This window comes from Protopterus annectens, chromosome 10.part0 (genome assembly GCF_019279795.1).
Source record: "Protopterus annectens isolate FY-2018-M chromosome 10.part0, PAN1.0, whole genome shotgun sequence".
NCBI lineage: Eukaryota > Metazoa > Chordata > Ceratodontiformes > Protopteridae > Protopterus > Protopterus annectens.
The window spans coordinates 1681202343-1681221412 of NC_056744.1; positions in this window are offsets into that span (position 1 = coordinate 1681202343).

The window sequence follows — 19070 nt, forward strand, 5'->3', positions numbered from 1 at the left end:
TTCCGTACAGTCGAACGCCATGCCGTCATCTAATGGACTGCCATTCCCGATACTGTAGTCATGTAGTCTGATGTGATAGGCATTACAAGGTGGGAGCAGATTGTAAGAGGAACACACAATTATGACTGATTCACCAGACAGGCCACTGATTCCGTACAGTTGAACACCATGTAGTTGCCTAATGGGCATCCATTCCAGATACTGTAGTCAGGAGTGGCCTTAGGTCAACTGGTGCCCTAGGCAGAGGGCACAACAGCACCCCCTACCACACCACCCAGTGCCCCCATCCTGGTCTACCTACACCAAAAAAATACTGGTAAAGTGCACCCACTAAAGCGGTGCCCTAGGCAGCTGCTTAGTTGGCCTATGCCTAAGGCCGGCTATGACTGTAGTCATGTAGTCCGATGTGATAGGCATCACAAGGTATGCCTAAGAGGAACACATGAATATGAATGATTCTCCGGACAGGCCACTGATTCCATACAGACGAATGCCATGCCGTCGCCTAATAGGCAGCTATTTCCGATACTGTATTCATGTATTCCGATGTAATAGGCATCACAAGGTGGGAGCACATTGTATGAGGTACACACAAATATGATTGTGTCACTGGACAGGCCGCTGATTCTGTAAAGTCGAACGCGATGCCGTCACCCAATGGGTGGCCAGTCCTGATACTGGAGTCATGTAGTACGATGTAATAGGCATCACAAGTTAATATTGTGGTCCTTGGTCACACCCAGGGGGGTGAGTGACAGATACAAGCACCAATGCCGGTGCATTAGCAAGTGCGGGATTGAGCGGGTGTAAGCATGTTTGGCTACCAGTATGCAAGTATTGCACTGGTTAAGCAATGTAGAGGCTAATCGAGCGTAAGAGGCTGTAACCAGAGGATATCATACAGCGCAGTCATTCAACAGTATAGGAATGTATCCCATCATGTAGATGTACATGTGAGTGTTTATGGCCAGCATATAGGTACATACATATATAGAGATGTATCAGGGACATGCCATGTGGCAACAAAGCATTACAAATGAATGAAATGGGAAACACCAGTGACGCCTGTATTATGTAGTGGTGTTGCTCTATGTGATCACAAGACTCCCTCAGACAGACAATAGTTGTACATTGGCCGTATGCATCACTCTGTGCATGTAATGTACATTAACACAACATCACCTGTCCAATCATTATGTGTGAACAGTACTCCTGCAATGTGCTGTGTGCAACATCATCATCATGATAAAGGAAAATGGGGTAACCATAGAGGGACCGGTAGTGTTTTGTGTACAATGGGGTCATCCTCCTCACGTGTACCTGAACCATGTAGGAGTGATGTGCATACCAGGACCGTGCGCCTGAGGGACAGTGGCGAGGATAACAGTAGTATGTTATGATGTATATTACAAGGGTTTCATGTGTCCAGTGGGCACATGTGTGTAATGGACAGCTATGTATAGGGCAGATGGTGTCCTAGGAGCCAAATGGCCTTACGTGTCTTTAGGTGAGGGTCAGATGTTGGGGAAGGAGTGTAGGTATGGCCATGGAGGATAGGTAGGAGCACAGAAATGACAGCATACAGGGTTGGTATATGACACGTGGGGGGATACACCCTGGATGGGGATGGGTCTTTGGCATTCAAAAGCCCATGGGAACAGTGGGATGGAGGTCTCCAGCCATGGGCAACTGCCACTGCACCTACATGGCTGTAAAGGAGGCAGAGCTGGGGGCTGTCCAGGAGGGGCAGCATCACCCTGTAAATGTGACACTCCGCCCTTGAACTGGTGTATCTGGCTTCGTAACCCCTTAGGGAGACACCTACGCAACATGTCTGGGACCACACAACAGCAGATATGTACCTGTCTGGTCCCACTCCCAAAGGGGACATGCTCCATCCTCAGTGGTGGTACCACCAGAAGGTGGTGCTGAGCCAACAGAGGTTGATGTTAATGGCTGGGCCCCAGATGTGCTAGTGCCTGATGCCATGGTCAGATGAAGTGGGACAGGAGGATCTGCCTGGACCTACCAACCCATTTGGCCCATGGTGTTGCGTTTTAAACCCACATATGGCTTAGTGATAGACAGCAGCATACAGGATTACCTACAACAGTATGCATAGATATCACAAGTAACCCAACACAACAGATGGTATACATTTGCAGAGGGAGCACAACACATGCATATATACCACAGTGCAACTGTACAATGTGTAGTAGACATGTGACCGCAGCTATGAACAGTTGCCCATCATTGGCTTGTCACTGGGAATCCCACATAGTGTCAGTCATACCACTGTCTCATGTGACACATGTCCAGTCAGAGATGCGATGGTAGTAACACATCCCTATCATTGTGTACTGTCTACAATCCCCACACCATGCTTCTGCTGTGCACAGATGTGTGTTCAGTGTGTAACACAGGAAACAAATGGTTGCACACACTGACCTGTTCACAGATGGCCCTACAGATGGGGTTCCCTCATGAACAGAGTACTGTCATGTCTGTATTTTCACATGCAGAATAGCCATTACCACACACATGTTAAACAGGCAGTAGTCTCAATGCAGCATAGCTATACTTACATGCTGTAGTTGTGTGGCACATCACCCTCCTGTCATTAGGCTATTTCCCACTGTTGAAAATGACTGAGGTACATCCAGATATCATCTGTGATGCCGTGTCAGAACACCACATCCAGGTACCACTCACAGCGACTGTCATGGCCAGATAATAACATGTTTCCCTAGATAGTGTCCTGCTTTTATCATGCAGATAGCTATGGGAACACCATCACAGCTGTACCACATGCAATCAGCTAGAGGAGGACTGCAATAGGTGCAGAGGCCATCACCTGACCATTTCCATATGTTACAATACACATGCTGCTGCTGTGCAGGTGTACACCTTCACATCCACCAGAGAGTGTGTGCGCAGGACAGGCAATGTACACCAGGGAAGGGCTTGGAGACTTAACCATAATCTGCCACACGCTGAATAGTACAGGGGCAAACCCCTGACTACTCATTACTATTACATGTGCATGACGTTACTACATGTGCCACAGAGGCGGCATGTTGCAATGCTGTAAGAACATGTGTGTAGGTGAGTGAGTGCCATCTACAACAGATATTGCAGACATACATTAGGTGTGGCACACATGTCAGTCCACGTGAACGGATGCCATTGTCACCACAACCACACTCTAATGGACATGCATTGACACCTTTACCAGGGCGGCAAATACACAATGTAACTACTTAGTTTGCCACACCGTAGTAATGCACAGGACCACATGCACCACAGGGGATATCTGGAGTTTCTATGGGCTAGGCCATGTGAAAGTGCTTGACAACTGTTGGTATGCCAACGAGGTTTATACTGGGAGTGACTGGTTGGGAGCATCACAACCCACATGCAGACACAGGGTGCCAGTACTGTCATGCAGGTATGCATTGCTCCATGGGTGTGTAGTGTTTGACTGTGCAAGATGGCTGTACAAGGCTGGGTGTGGGGTAATCCTTGCCATTGCATCACCTGACAATGGTGTGCAGTGCAGGGATGTAGTGTCTGCAATGTCCCACACAGATGGGTACTGCAATATCTGGCCTGACATCCTGGTTACCAATGTGTAGGGCCACAGCTTTGCAATATATGCCATGTCTGTGTTTGATAGTCATTCACATAGACATTGCCTGGGATGTGCATGTCCCACAATACTGTACAGTGACATGTACAGGTGTACCTGGTTTGGCAGACACATGTAGTGTACACAGCCTGTTATACCCCAATATGCCATTACTGGCCTGGTGTGGCGAAACCTGCTTATAGTGAGCAGGTTGGCCCTGCACCTGCATGGATAGAATGGACAGGTATTCCATGGTGTCAGTGGCATGGGTCCATACAGGGCACATGTGTACAGCATTGTCTGGCCTTAGTGGATCACATATGATGGCACCACATATGTTGCAACCATTCAGTGTGGAACAGAGTGAAGGCACAATGCCCGCATATATGTGCCTATTGTACTGCTGTACAGGATGCCATGTCCTCTGCAGGCCACTGCGGTCACACCATGCCTACTATCTGTCCTCAATGTGCATGTTACTAGCAACATAGTGGGATATCCTAGGCAAGGTTGTATGTGCATGGCACATGGGTGCGGGACATATACCGGGTACTAGTAGGGCTGCATACTTAGTTCACCAGCCCTTTTGCCAGATGTATGGGTATGGCTTGCCAACACAGTGCTGTGGCTGACTGACAGCTGTACTCCTCATGAGGTGGCCAATATGTCATAAGACAGATACTATATAGGAAATCTACAAAACCTGCTCCCAAACATGTCCAATGGTAAGACAATTATAGCCACCTCTACACAGGCTCTGACAGAGAGACACACACTTGCCGTGTCCTGTATACAAACCCCTACTGTATCACACTGAAGCAACACGAGTTTAGGGCATGCACTACAGCGAATACTACAAAGCACTGTACTTGTCTCATGCAGGCAGACACACACACACACACACACACACACACACACACACACACACACACACACACACACACACACTTGGCATATCTGGGATTAGAACATCGACCTAACTACTTTACTACACTACAGCATTATGCAGTTACAGAATGCACTACCGAGATTACTGGGACACAGCACTCCCAGAGGTGTATTTGTAGATGGGTGACATCATTGGTCTTGCTAACAGTGGGTATAAGAAATGTATGTAGCGTGAGCAGTATAAAAGCATTACTCAGTCCTCAGGCAAACGGGCACACACACACACACACACACACACACACACACACACACACACACGCCAAATGTGGGACTAGAACACCGACATAACTACTTTATTACACTACAGCATTACGCAGTTACAGAATGCGCTACCAAGATTACTGGGACACAGCACTCCCAGAGGTGTATTTGTAGATGGGTGACATCATTGGCCTTGCTTATGTTGGGTATAAGAAATGTATGGAGTATGAGCAGTATAAAGGTATTACTCAGTCCTCAGGCAAACGGAAAGACACACACACACACACACACACACACACACACACACACACGGCGAGTGTGGGACTAGAACACCGACCTAACTACTTTATTACACTACAGCATTATGCAGTTACAGAACGTGCTACCGAGATTACTGGGACACAGCACTCCCAGAGGTGTATTTGTAGATGGGTGACATCCTCGGCCTTTATAACGGTGGGTATAAGAAATGTATGGAGCGTGAGCAGTATAAAAGCATTACTCAGTCCTCAGGCAAATGGACACACACGCGTGCGCGGCAAGTGTGGGACTAGAACACCGACCTAACTACTTTATTACACTACAGCATTACGCAGTTACAGAATGCGCTACCGAGATTACTGGGACACAGCATTTCCAGAGGTGTATTTGTAGATGGGTGACATCATCGGCCTTGCTAACGTGGGTATAAGAAATGTATGGAGTGTGAGCAGTATAAAGGTATTACTTAGTCCTCAAGCAAACGGTGAGACAGACAGACACACACACACACACACACACACACACACACACACACACACACACACACATACGGCAAGTGTGGGATTAGAACACTGACCTAACTACTTTATTACACTACAGCATTGCGCAGTTACAGAACGTGTTACCAAGATTACTGGGACATAACACTCCCAGAGGTGTATTTGTAGATGGGTGACATCATCGGCCTTGTTAATGGTGAGTATAAGAAATGTATGGAGTGTGAGCAGTATAAAGGTATTACTTAGTCCTCAAGCAAATGGGGAGACACACACACACACACACACACACACACACACACACACACACACACATACGGCAAGTGTGGGACTAGAACACCGACCTAACTACTTTATTACACTACAGCACTACGCAGTTACAGAACGCGCTACCAAGATTACTGGGACACAGCCCTCCCAGAGGTGTATTTCTAGATGGGGTGACATCATCGGCCTTGCTAACAGTGGGTATAAGAAATGTATGGAGTGTGGGCAGTCTAAAAGTAATTTAGATGGGGACAGACATACACACACATGCCAGTGTCGGGTACGGAACATTTGCCTGTTTACTGATTACTATTACAATACTACATACATACAAATCATGCCACAAAGACTACACATGTCAAGGCTGTCATTATGACTATCTGGGAATGCGGACATCAACAGGGATGCCAGCAGTTAAGATGTACATACCTGTGAACCTGTGTGTTTAAAGTATGAATCCATCCTGACCTGGAGTATGCCCATCTGTGGAATGGACGACTACTACCACTATACAGGGTTACAATTGCCATACCCATACACAGAGGTACATAACCAACACAAGGTGTCACTGGGCATGCTCACACACTTAGTAGCACAGGGCTGTTCGGAATGCACTATGTGTCCATCTAAACAAGGATATACTGGGCATGCTCATACACTTAGTAGCACAGGGGGCATGCTCACACACTTAGTAGCACAGGGCTGCTCGGAATGCACTATGTGTCCATCTACACAAGGATATACTGGGTATGCTCATACTCCTAGTAGCACAGGGCTGACTGGGATGCACTCTGTTGCCATGCTATTACAGGTAGACATAAAGAGCACATTGTAATAGGCTCCAGTGTTAGTAGTTGTCATTGTTAGCGGGAAAGCTGATCTACATATATTTGACACCGGTCTTTTACACATCAGCTGTCATTCCGGGATGACATGGCTGACAGTAGGCAGGCCTTTGTCACATATCACATGCATCCATGATACAAGGGAGTGTGGATATTACCCAAGTAGCATCCGTCCACACTGTGCCATTCCAAGGTAAATGTCCTAAACACAGGTTAACTCCCATACACCTACAGGACAACTGCATTGTTTTCTTATGCTAACCAGTGCTAGATGTGTAACGTCATATTCACAGCTGGCCACTGTAGATCCAACAATGGTGAGTACTGACATTTGTGCAGTGAGGAACACCTGGCTGATGTCTCTGTAGTGCACAAAAGCACTACCACCATATACCTCAGAACCTAGCACTACCACCATATACCTCAGAACCAGACACGTGGGCCATAGCACAGGTATGAACCGATCCAGGTGGTGTACCCACATACATAAAAGCCACTCACATGTACTGACCAGTCCCCCCACGAAAGGCATCACAGATGAGCCACATGCAGGACACAGTGTCACATGCTGCATTCTAAGATGTAAACTGCAGACACCACCATGCCCTCGGACCACCAACACACAACCATACATGTTGTATAACAGACGAGTACACCACTATGTGACCCTTGACCTGTGTACTCTACTAAGCTCTACATCAACTGTAGACAGTACACATGTACTGACACAGTTGCATCATGTGTTATGCAATGCAATGATACCACTGTCTGTGACCAGGTCAGCTGTACACATACCAAGGGCCCTCGGTACTTTCCACCATTAGCAGATGTCTATTGCTGTACACCAGTACACACCCTCATGTATGGATATGACATACATGTACCTGCCCTGGGTATGTGCATGCCACACACACTACATACCTGTAAATAGCATAGCTGTTGTAGTCTTTTGTGCAAACAGGTGGCTACAGCCATTACACACATGCGCATGGAATGTAGGTCCATAGCTGCTGAATGCTAACAGTACATAAGGTGTGATATCAATGCTGACAGAGGTAACATCCCCTCTGTACTGGTCACCCATCATATCATACAATAGTCCATGTGTCATGTATGTCATTACACATATCCACCAATTGCAATGCCTACAAACATGACCAAATGTCAGGAATGTAGGACCTACACACCTGTACACGTAGTGTTGTGCGTTCAGATAACATGCGTGTGCAGTTGCTGAGGTATGCAGGTGGCGTGTATCCTAGTACATCATGCGGCTGCAATGCAGCCTCAACATTGCCAACTGTATATGGTGATATGCTGAATGTACAGAAAGATGTACCACAGGTATGGACAGATGTGTTGAAATAACTAAGTGGCGGGGCATCTTTGCAGATGGATGTTTGCTGTAGACAGCTCACAGGTGTGTCACAAGTAGTCCTACAATACCCTGTGTAACTGGTAAGCAATGGTTTCGTTAATTGAAGGGCATAACACACAACTTAGACAGCGGTCAGGGTGACAGCAAAGGTAAATCACTTGACACCTGTTAATAGATATGATGTCCCTAGTGCATATATCAGCACTGTTGGCACAGGAAGCGTCAGTACAGTTTGTAACATGTGCAATACTGCTGTACGTCTGACATACATAACATGAGCTAGGCAGGACTGAGATTCACAGTACTGGCATGTGTGGTTGCGTGTGTGTCCATATATGTCACGTATTGTAGGTAATACGTCTCAGTTGTTACTCACTCTCCTGTACACTAGTGTACACATCTGTACTGACTGCAATGTAGAAAGCAGGACATAGGCAGGGGCGTGTATCTCACACGTGAGGTATCTGTATGCGCATGACATAGGTGTATTAATTACTGAATGTCACAGTGTGTGTATGTAGGGCTGACTGGTCCCTGGGGTGAGGATGTATGTTACCATACTGAACTGATAAGACCCCTCCCACCATCCAGGTGATGCATTCAACGTCCGTGTTGATGTCCCCGATCTTAGGCCGTACTGACTACCTGTACATGTGTATTCTCTGTGGCATGTCATGTAGGTGCACAGTACTGTAATGATGATTTGCACATAGGTAGGGGTCCTCATCCCACCAGTAGCAACTGTGTGCGTGTGTGTGTTACTGTGTCAGTGAAGCTGTGAGTGTGTGTGTGTTACAGTGTCACTGAATAGATGCGTGTCAATTCCAGAGTGTGTGGGTGCAGTTGTGTGTTGTTATCCTGTCATGGGAATGTGTATTATTGATTCCCATTGAGGCATCACACTTCCCACTGGCCTCTACCCTTGTAATCAGCTAGACCACTCTCTTACCTCACCACTCCATGTAACTGTACCTGTGATGTCACCCTTTATGGATGTCACGTCTGTGGCCACAGTAGCTTAATACACAGCTATCATGCTCTTGGAATGGTAGAAGTGTTTGTAACGTGGGACATTCTCACTGGTATGTGGCAGCTACATGGTGCATGCTGGTGTATTCATACATACCTGTGAGTAGTCCACATTGACATATGGGACACTTAACTACAAACACTGACATCCACCGGCACGTGCAATTAGACCTGACGAAGGACAGCAGAACATCATGACCAACATGCATTTACTGTTGTTACACAAGACACATACTGTTAACAGTATTGTACACCTGTACTACATGGTATATCTGCTGCCTGTCAACAGTCCTTAACATTTGTAAACTACACTTATCCTAGTCTGTTCACCCTGTGCATCAGACCATATGAGCATGTCCCTGCACTGATGGTGTGGATGTCAGGGATGCGGCACAGGCATCATCATATGCACAGGGTGTTAATGTTTGCCGGAGGCCTAGGTTGCACTGTTGTTACACAAGACACATACTGTTAACAGTATTGTACACCTGTACTAAATGGCATATCTGCTGCCTGTCAACAGTCCTCAACATTTGTAAATTACACGTATCATCCTAGTCTGTTCACCCTGTGCATCAGACCATATGAGCATGTCCCTGCACCAATGGTGTGGATGTCAGGGATGCGGCAAAGGCATCATCATATGCAGAGGGTGTTAATGTTTGCCAGAGGCCTAGGCTGCACTGTTGTTACACAAGACACATACTGTTAACAGTACTGTACACCTGTACTACATGGTATATCTGCTGCCTGTCAACAGTCCTCAACATTTGTAAACTACACGTATCATCCTAGTCTGTTCACCCTGTGCATCAGACCATATGAGCATGTCCCTGCACCGATGGTGTGGATGTCAGGGATGCGGCACAGGCATCATCATATACACAGGGTGTTAATGTTTGTCAGAGGCCTAGGCTGTACCATTGGATGACATCATGCGTGTGGGTTTGGGCCTTTGATCTAATTGGGTGTATGTGGATGTTATGCATGTGTGTGTTGCAGTGTCCTACATATGTGTCCAGTGTGTGTGTGTATGTCTGCATACAGTTCTCCCATGTGTCTGGCCTACACAGGGGTATTATTGACAGCTGCAGACTGTACAGGCAAGATTTTACAGTTCATGGTGTCCGGCCATGGACATGTGACCTGTGCCTGCCAGGGGTTGCACGGGCACTACCAGACAGAGGTACAGATTGGGTACTGTCTGATGTCACTAGTCCACTGGAACCGTGTCCCTGTTGGGACTGTCCCGGGCCATGTGCATGTGGCCTGCTGTGTCATGGTGTGGACAGCACAGCACCAGATGCACTGCTGCTGCTACCGCCACTATGGGAGTAGGCATGTGAGGTAGCTCGTACACGTAGGCCTGACACAGGTGATGTAGCAGGCCTATGTCCACGTGCCCAACACCTCACTCCTACGAGATGTTCCAACACAGACAACTCATGCTCGCAGATTGTCATGCCATGGTCAAGGACTCCAACCATGTCACCCAACCATCTATCTAAAGCATCGGCAATTTGCTGTTGAGCATTTACCATTGCCTGGATGCTGTTGTTTAAAGAACTGACAGCAGCCCTTTGTAGATCAAAAAACTGCTCAAGGCTTGGAAAATACGAAACCACAGACTATCGTAACTTCCACTTTATTCAACGCTTTCGTAAAAAACTTCTTCAGAACCAAAAGGAATGTTACATCAAGCATTCATTTAAATACTGCACACAATTAAAATCACTTAATCAATTACATAATGTAAAAACATAATTAAAGAGCCCTTTACAAAAAGCAAACTCTTCATTCATCATTATGCACTATAGAATAGGCATAATTGAGTACATTACAAAAACAAACATTATAAAACATATGCTTCACGATATTTTAAGAAACATTTAATATTGATGGCTTCATTTAACCCAGGAAAATGATCCGCCTGTAGTTTAATTTGCCATCTAGCCTCTCTTTGAGCCAAAAAATTCCTGTAATCACCCCCCTGATGTCAGGTTCACAGTGTTCCAGGATAGAAAACAAAAATTTTTTAAAACCAATACATTCAACACTATGTTTATAAAATATCATTTTTTTGTCCTTTTTTCGAATATTATACATATGCTCCTTCAGTCTAACATTTAATTTTCTAGTAGTCATACCAATATAAAATGATGAGCATTTGTCACACACTGCAATATAAACAACTCCTTTTGTTTTGCAACAAAAACTACCAGGGACCCCTATGGTATAAAGTATGTGAGGAAGCTGAATATAGGGACCTTCTAAAATAAACCTACAGATGGAACAGTCATGACACTTGTGCATACCCCTGTTGACATTGCCCCTTCTTAATGCTACATGTGCTTCTATCTCTCCCCTTTTCAAATGCTCCTTTCAGACTATGTTCATTCCAATAAACAAACTTTGGTTTCCCCTTAATGGCTGCCATTAAATCAGCATTTCCTTCGTGGATCTTCCAATTATTGTTTATAATATTACGTATACCTATATTGTCAACACTCATATTCATACTGAAACATAAAATTTCAGTATACTTTCCAGTTTCCTTAACTTGGAGTGTTGGCCTATTTTTCAAAATGGGTGGATACAAGGTTGCACGTTGCTTAGAGATGTCATCAGCTGCTTCCCTTAACAAACTCTCACTGTACCCCCTCTCCAAAAACAATTGTATGATGAATTCAAGCTCATTAATAAATGTCTCATCAACACTCGTCATCCTGCTAGCTTGTATGAATTGGCTTTTAGGGATATTATTTAGCATGAATTTCGGATGTTGACTAGTTGCATGTAAATAATTATTCTTGAAAGTTTCTTTATGAAAAATACTGCTAGTAAAGTTTTCTCCCAATGCATTCCATGTCAAAGTTACATCCAAAAAGTTAATGGAATTTCCATAACATCCCACAACAAACTTCAAGAAGTCAGAAACCTCATTCAACTTATTACAAAATAACTGCATTTCTCGAACCCCTCCATATAAAATAAAAATTAAATCATCTATAAATCTTTTGTAATAAATTACCTTGAATTCAGTTTTCAAGGAGTCCAAGATGGTGTGTTCCCACCACCCCATAACTAAGTTGGCAAAAACTGGGGCTGCTGGGGACCCCATCGCAACTCCTTGAACTTGCTTGTAAAATCTATGATTAAAAATAAAAAAAATATTTTCTAAAATAACTTCCATAGAATCACAATAAAAACTGACTTCTCCATTAGATATATTACTGCATTGCTGTAAAAATGCTCTCATTGCTTCTATCCCCTTGTAGTGGGGTATGGACGTGTACAAAGACACTACATCTAGAGTAAACAATGTGCTGTGTTGGACTGAATAAATGAGCTTCATTCACAAAACAAATACTATCTAAAAAATCCCAAGAGTCCCTCAAATATGACTTAATTTTACAAACAATAGGACTAAGCATTGCATCAATCATTTTTGACATACCCACTGTGACATAATTCGGGGCAGAAATAATAGGTCTGAACGGAGGGTCCGTTAGGCTTTTGTGACTCTTTGGAATGCCAAACATCACTCCTATTCTAGGATGTTCTACTTCACAAAAATTGTACATTGCAGAATCCATATTACTGCACATCAAATTTTCATACAAAAAGCTGTTAACATATCTGAAACTTTTCTCTATGTCCTTTGTCGAAACAATATTATATTCATTCACATTACTGAGCATAGATTCCATTTTATTAATATAATCCTTTTGATTCATCAAGACAGTGAGCCTTCCCTTATCACTTTTCATTATTCTGATGTCTCTAGAAGTCACTAACGCTTTCATAGCTTTTCTCATGTTGACATTCAAGTTATTAAAATAATATTGACTCTTGTTATTGAGCAAAGCTCTAATCTCATTCTCACATGTTGTTTCAAACACCTGAATAGTATGAATTAAAGCTGGATTAAAGTTAGAAGGTTTAAAAAACATGCTGTTGTTTTTTCTCACATCTTTCAAAATATATCTTAAATTTAACTTCCTAGTAAATTTCTTTAAATCAATGATGGTTTCAACTACATCAGCTCGCCTAGTGGGAATGAAATTTAAACCTAACTTTAACAGTTGAATATGAAATTTGTTTAAAATACAGTCAGATAAATTTAAAATGTTGTTTTTAAACTTACCCTCACCTACTCGTTGTCTGTGGATGATTCGGACATTAATCTTGTCTTCTTTCTGGTCATCTTCTGCTGCTTGCAAGTTCTTTGCTCTTTCTCTGAACTTAAAAAAACACCCTGTTTGATGGCAGTGTCACTGTTTTCTTTATCAAAAGTTTTAGGTATAGATGGAACAGCCGTTTCTTCAACATTAACCATAGAATCTTCAGTTTCTAAGACACTGCTGAATCCACAAACATTGTCAAAATTACCCATATGTCCCCGCTTGCTTAAATAAAGTTCCTTGTGCATTGGATTTAAGGTGGACCGAAGAAAAGGTGGACCACTTGTTGTTAGGTCTGCCAAACAGTTGTTTTCTTTCAGTTTTAAGAAAAATGGAAAAAGCAGTTCCAGTACTATATGCATTAATGTCATGCTCCAGTTTTTTGTTCTTTCTCTCAATCAACAACCTTTCACGCTCTTCTATCTCTTTTAAAAGTATGACATGTTCATTTCTTTCACTGAACTTAATATGGAGCTTTGATACAAAACTGTCTTCAATAGTCACAATTTCATCTTTGATTTCTCTCATCATGTTAGAATTGCGTTCTATCAATAGCTTGAGGAAAGTAACCCCCGTATTGTTGAAAAATTGTTCCAGAGTCTTAAAGAATGGATCAGTCACTGAAACACCATTGGGGCATTAAAAAAAACCTCAAGCCTTTCGGAACTATATTTAATTCAATACATTTCAAGAAATATTTATTTTCAATATCCAAACTTTTATATTTTTTCAAACGTTTGTCTAGACGTTCACATTTTTCTTTGAAATGTGGTTGATAAATCAAGTCAGTAGATTTTTTCTTACTGTTAAATGGATCCTTACTGCTAGAGAGAACAGAGGCAATGCTGGCATACGTAGGACTTTGCTTTTCAGCTCTCCGCCCTATATTAGATGTAATTTCTGACTCATTTCTATGAGATTTACCAGTACTAACCTCAATTACAGTCTGGACATCCTCATCAGATCCATTAAAAATACGTTCACTAGCTCCTTCAGTATGTCTGAATTTTACGCTCAGAAGTTAAGACACATAAAGTCTTTTGTATATCACCCAGAATTTTGACCAGTCGGTGAGTCAAAGTCCCTTTGGACCCATTAGGAGTGTCATGAAGACTCAAATCCAATAAAGGATCATTAGGAGAAACAGCCATAGCGACACTACCAAATGCCAACAAAAATCAAAAAGTCGACAAAGCAGCTGAACAAAAAAATAGATCAAAAAACTGCTCAAGGCTTGGAAAATACGAAACCACGGACTAGCCTCTGATCTTCTCTGCTGCGCCATTCAGCATGTGCCTGTGCCTCCATTACAGCCTGAAACATGCGTCTGGTGACACCAGCTGCCGTGCTCTGTCATGCAGGAGCATGTTGGCCAGAGGTCCTCTTACGAGCAGCACTGGCCACGTGCTTGTGTGGGGCACCACCAGTAGTTTGGCTGACACCATGGTGTGCAGGCATACCTTCCATAGCCCCCACACTTTCCTGTTCCAAGCTACCACGTGCCAACTGTCCTTCCTCTATGGCCACTGGTGATGGGGTATGTGCAGGTATGGGATCTGTGTGCAGGGATGAGGTGGATATAGATGGAATGGCAACCAATGGCGCAGTTTCAGCCCCTGACAACTCTGCCTGTGTCCCACTCATATGTTCATCATCACTGCTAGAGGCTGTGGGGACACTAACATCTGATGTACCACAGGAGGGCAATGCACCTACATCACCTGTGAGGGCAGACAAGAACTGTACATTACAATCTATACAATAGATGCACACACACGCATGTGATATGACAGAAGGCATGAAACATGCATGCGATACGGCAGACAGCATGCAACGCAGACAATAATAGTTGTAGTTATCATACTTCCCTAGGTTGCACACAACAGCATGCATTTGTCATAGCAGACGGCATGCAAATTGCACAATCATAGTAGTGGTAAGCATACATCCCTGTGTTACACCATGTGGACCAGCACAGGTTAACAGTACACCTGCCTGATGTGTGGCATATGACCTTGATAATGTGATCTGCTGATGTGTGCAATGACATGCATACATGTTTAACACAATGGTGTCCTGTCAAATATACAGTGGGGAAATGGTGTACCAATTCAGTGTTGTCTGTCCACCCTACAGATATACTGCAAATTTAGTTGATGTGCATGGCCATTGCAGGGAATCATGAGGCATCTCTAGTGCTATACAGTGTGAGTTACAGACAGGGTTCATAGCCATGACTGTGTTCAGATACAATACATATATACTGTGGAATGTGGCCCACGTTATACACACTAAACCATGATGTGGAAGTTGTGACACAGGTCACTGATGGGTATACGGATGACACCCCTGCACATCTGCAACCATATTGCTGCAGCCTGGCAACTATGGCCAGACATGGCGAACACATCAGTACACCATGTCCCACATGACATCTGTGTACCACATACACACACACACACACACAAGGAGCTAGTATGGCATTTATGTCCATCACCGGCAATGGGAATGTACTGTATTTGTGGCCTGATGTGGATACTGTACAGGTGACTGCTGTCATGTTGCAACACCCTCAAGATGTTCAACACATCTTATGTGGTGGATTGATGTTACGCCTACACGAGATGTGCACAGGCCTGTAGGATGTCTAGTGTTCCACATCTACATTATGACCATTATACAAAGGCCATGGCCGAACCATGTGTAGCCATTGTATGACAGGGTGTACACACAAGCACAACACGTCTACTGTGTGTGTTGCTCCATGTCTCTGGCCATCCTCCATGGCCATGTGTGTACATGTGTTGTCCAAATTAGTGTGATGGGCATCTATTTCACATGTCTGTGTTGTCCCATATGACATATATGCTCCACTGACAACAGGGTTATGCAGATAAAGGGTGGTATGTGGGATATGTTTTCAGGTTAGGTAGGCAGTTTAGCAGCCAGGCCAGTAGATGTCATGGACATGTCAAGATAGCACATCACATTGTGTGACATTCATAGCAGGGCTATGATCCACACCGGTGAAACCTGTGTGCTGGTCATACTCCTGCCCACTGTGTAGCACTGTTTGTATTCACCACATGTGTAGATCAGATCTGTTGTATGTTCCTAAAGTGAACAGCACCTCCACCATTGTATGCACAGCTGTCAACACATCTGGCAATAAAGTTTGTGAGGATTCATGTCAGTGAGATGATTCACATAGTTTGCAAGTGTTGCACATGGATAGTCATTGTGATGCATTGCAGGTCCAACCTGTATATTGTGACAGGACCATACATTCTGTATACATGTTGTGAGTGGCCACATGGCAGATAGATTTGTGCATTACGGTTCCTGATAAATAATAACACTCTCACCTGCAATGGGATGCTGTCGCAGCGGAACGCCAGAGGTACCTAAATAGGAGTAACACAGCAGTATGAGCATAATCCACCCCTGTATAAAGGCTACAGGGAGCAATGTGCATAACACATACACCAGTACATTAGACTATAGTATGGTGTATGCACATGTGTGCATACACAGAGTAGCATACTATAGTATGCGGCATGTGTGTATACATGCCTTGCATATGATGTTACATTACATATTGTACAGTGACACATACAGCTATGTGGAATATAGTTGTTATAGGTGCAGTACTGACTTACCAGGCAACTCCAGGCTCAGTGGTTGAGAGACACCCACCTCCACAATATCGGCTAATGCTTTTGGATGTGGTTCTGCAGGTGTCCCCAGGTTGGCCAGTAGCTCCTCGGTACGTGTGAATGGGGGCTGGGTTGGTGGTCCACCACCTGTTGCACCTTGTTCCCTGGTGATTGCATTTGCACGCTGTTTCACCCACCTAATGAGGTCTGTACAGTGTTACCATGCGGTCATCACACCATGTTTGAGAGAGGAGCGATGTGCAGCTTTGACGGACAGGAATGCATTGTATGGCAGGACTATGTCAAGTGTATGGGACAAGGATCTGTCCAGCATGTGGTAGGTGGATGTCCATGAAGTATGTGTTCAAGATCAGGATGAGTACATGTAGCATGTCTGACATCACTGGGTTGGACATGGATTTATTCAGGGTTTGCATCATGCTACATAGTGGAGATGGGGAATGGGAAGGCTGGTGTAGGCCATCTGCACATGGCCAATATCCCTTAAAGGAAATATGTGATCTGATATTGGTCACTTGAGTGTTCTGTATGGCTGGACAATGATCTCTATATTCATGAATGGCACCCTATCATTATTAGGGTTGCCACATATGACTCCCTGACAGGTGTGGTGACATAGCTATCACAGGAAAGACAACTGCCCAGCTGCATCCCTCACACACAAGTGTCCATTATGTTGACCGCTGCCTAGGTGGTAGTTCATGGGTATAGGGTTATTAACATAGGGGTGACAATGCGAGTCAGCTATTGTTCCTAGGTCATAGTCATTCACATACATCAATAGGCAGATGCCTTCTGTTTGTCTGTGAGGTATGGACTATAATGAGGGGGAATAGAATTCATTAACCCTGACATACTGTAGCTGCCACTGGTGTGATGATCATGTATTATTCAGACACTTTCTGTAGTGTTGGTTCTGCAGCAGTCCTGTTGCAAAACACTCCTGTGACATAGGAATATACATCTAGTATACCGAGTGTAGATGGTACACAGTATGGGTGATGATGTCCTATGACCTGGCAAGGTTATGATATGCAGTGTGACATCAACCATACTGTCATCTACATCTGTACTGCTGACATCACTTAAGTGATCAACGTTCATGGCCTTCCAGACCAGACTCAGCAGGGCAGTAGTGCAGTACTTTCCATTATCAGTGGTGTCTCCCCCTTTGTGGGTTGTGATACCTGTTGGTGTGCACCATTCAGTGTGTACACAACCTGACATGGAGCTATGTTTTACATGATGTATACATGGAGAGCATCTTGTTTTGCCATATGTGTATGATACAACCTGTGATGTGGGCAGGTCCCATGCAGACTGAGTGCAGCCTGTACCTGCATAGTTGTGGGTACAGGGGCCCTGTGGTGTACATGGATATATGCTTGTGTACCTGTTGGGGGAGGGGGCCGTGTGTTTATATTATCCAAGAACCTATCTGGATTGCTTATTCGTGCTAAGCACTTGTTCGGGACTTGTAAACACTACGTAAGCTAATAATTACTATAGCACTCAATCTTCCACATCACCTACAGATAAGGGTGAGCAGGTTTTGTACATACTTTTCTCACTTGCATAGAATAATGTAGCTCTTGTACTCACTTTCCTCACTTATCTAGGTGAATGTAGTTCCATATTCAGGCATGTCCAAGAGTCATCTGCCAGTGTTCTCACCTGTCTATCTGATGAATCTGGACATCTTGAGGCAATGTACACATTGCCTCATGTACACAGACAAGCCTCTCTGCTTACCACCCAACACTACAACCTGTGAGAGATGCACTCATCTAGCCAAACTGGAGGTAAAGGTCTCTCCAACCAAGCCTGACCCTGACTGTCATGTGGAGAAGGTACACAGTCGCACAACACCACACTCATCACATAAGTCTCACTGAATCTACCCCACCATTAACTGGGAAAACTACTCGTGTACCAACACATTAGCTCAATGGTTTCTGGAATTCATAAACACCAATGCCCGGCCTCAACATATCCACACACCCACCAGGGGCAACAATATCCTAGACCTAGTCATTACCAACATGAGTGACTGGTGCTCCACACGTGAAGCCAACTCCTCATTGGTCTGATCAGACCATGTGCTGAACACCGTTGATATCCACACCCTGCACCTACCCCCATTAAAGGAACCACA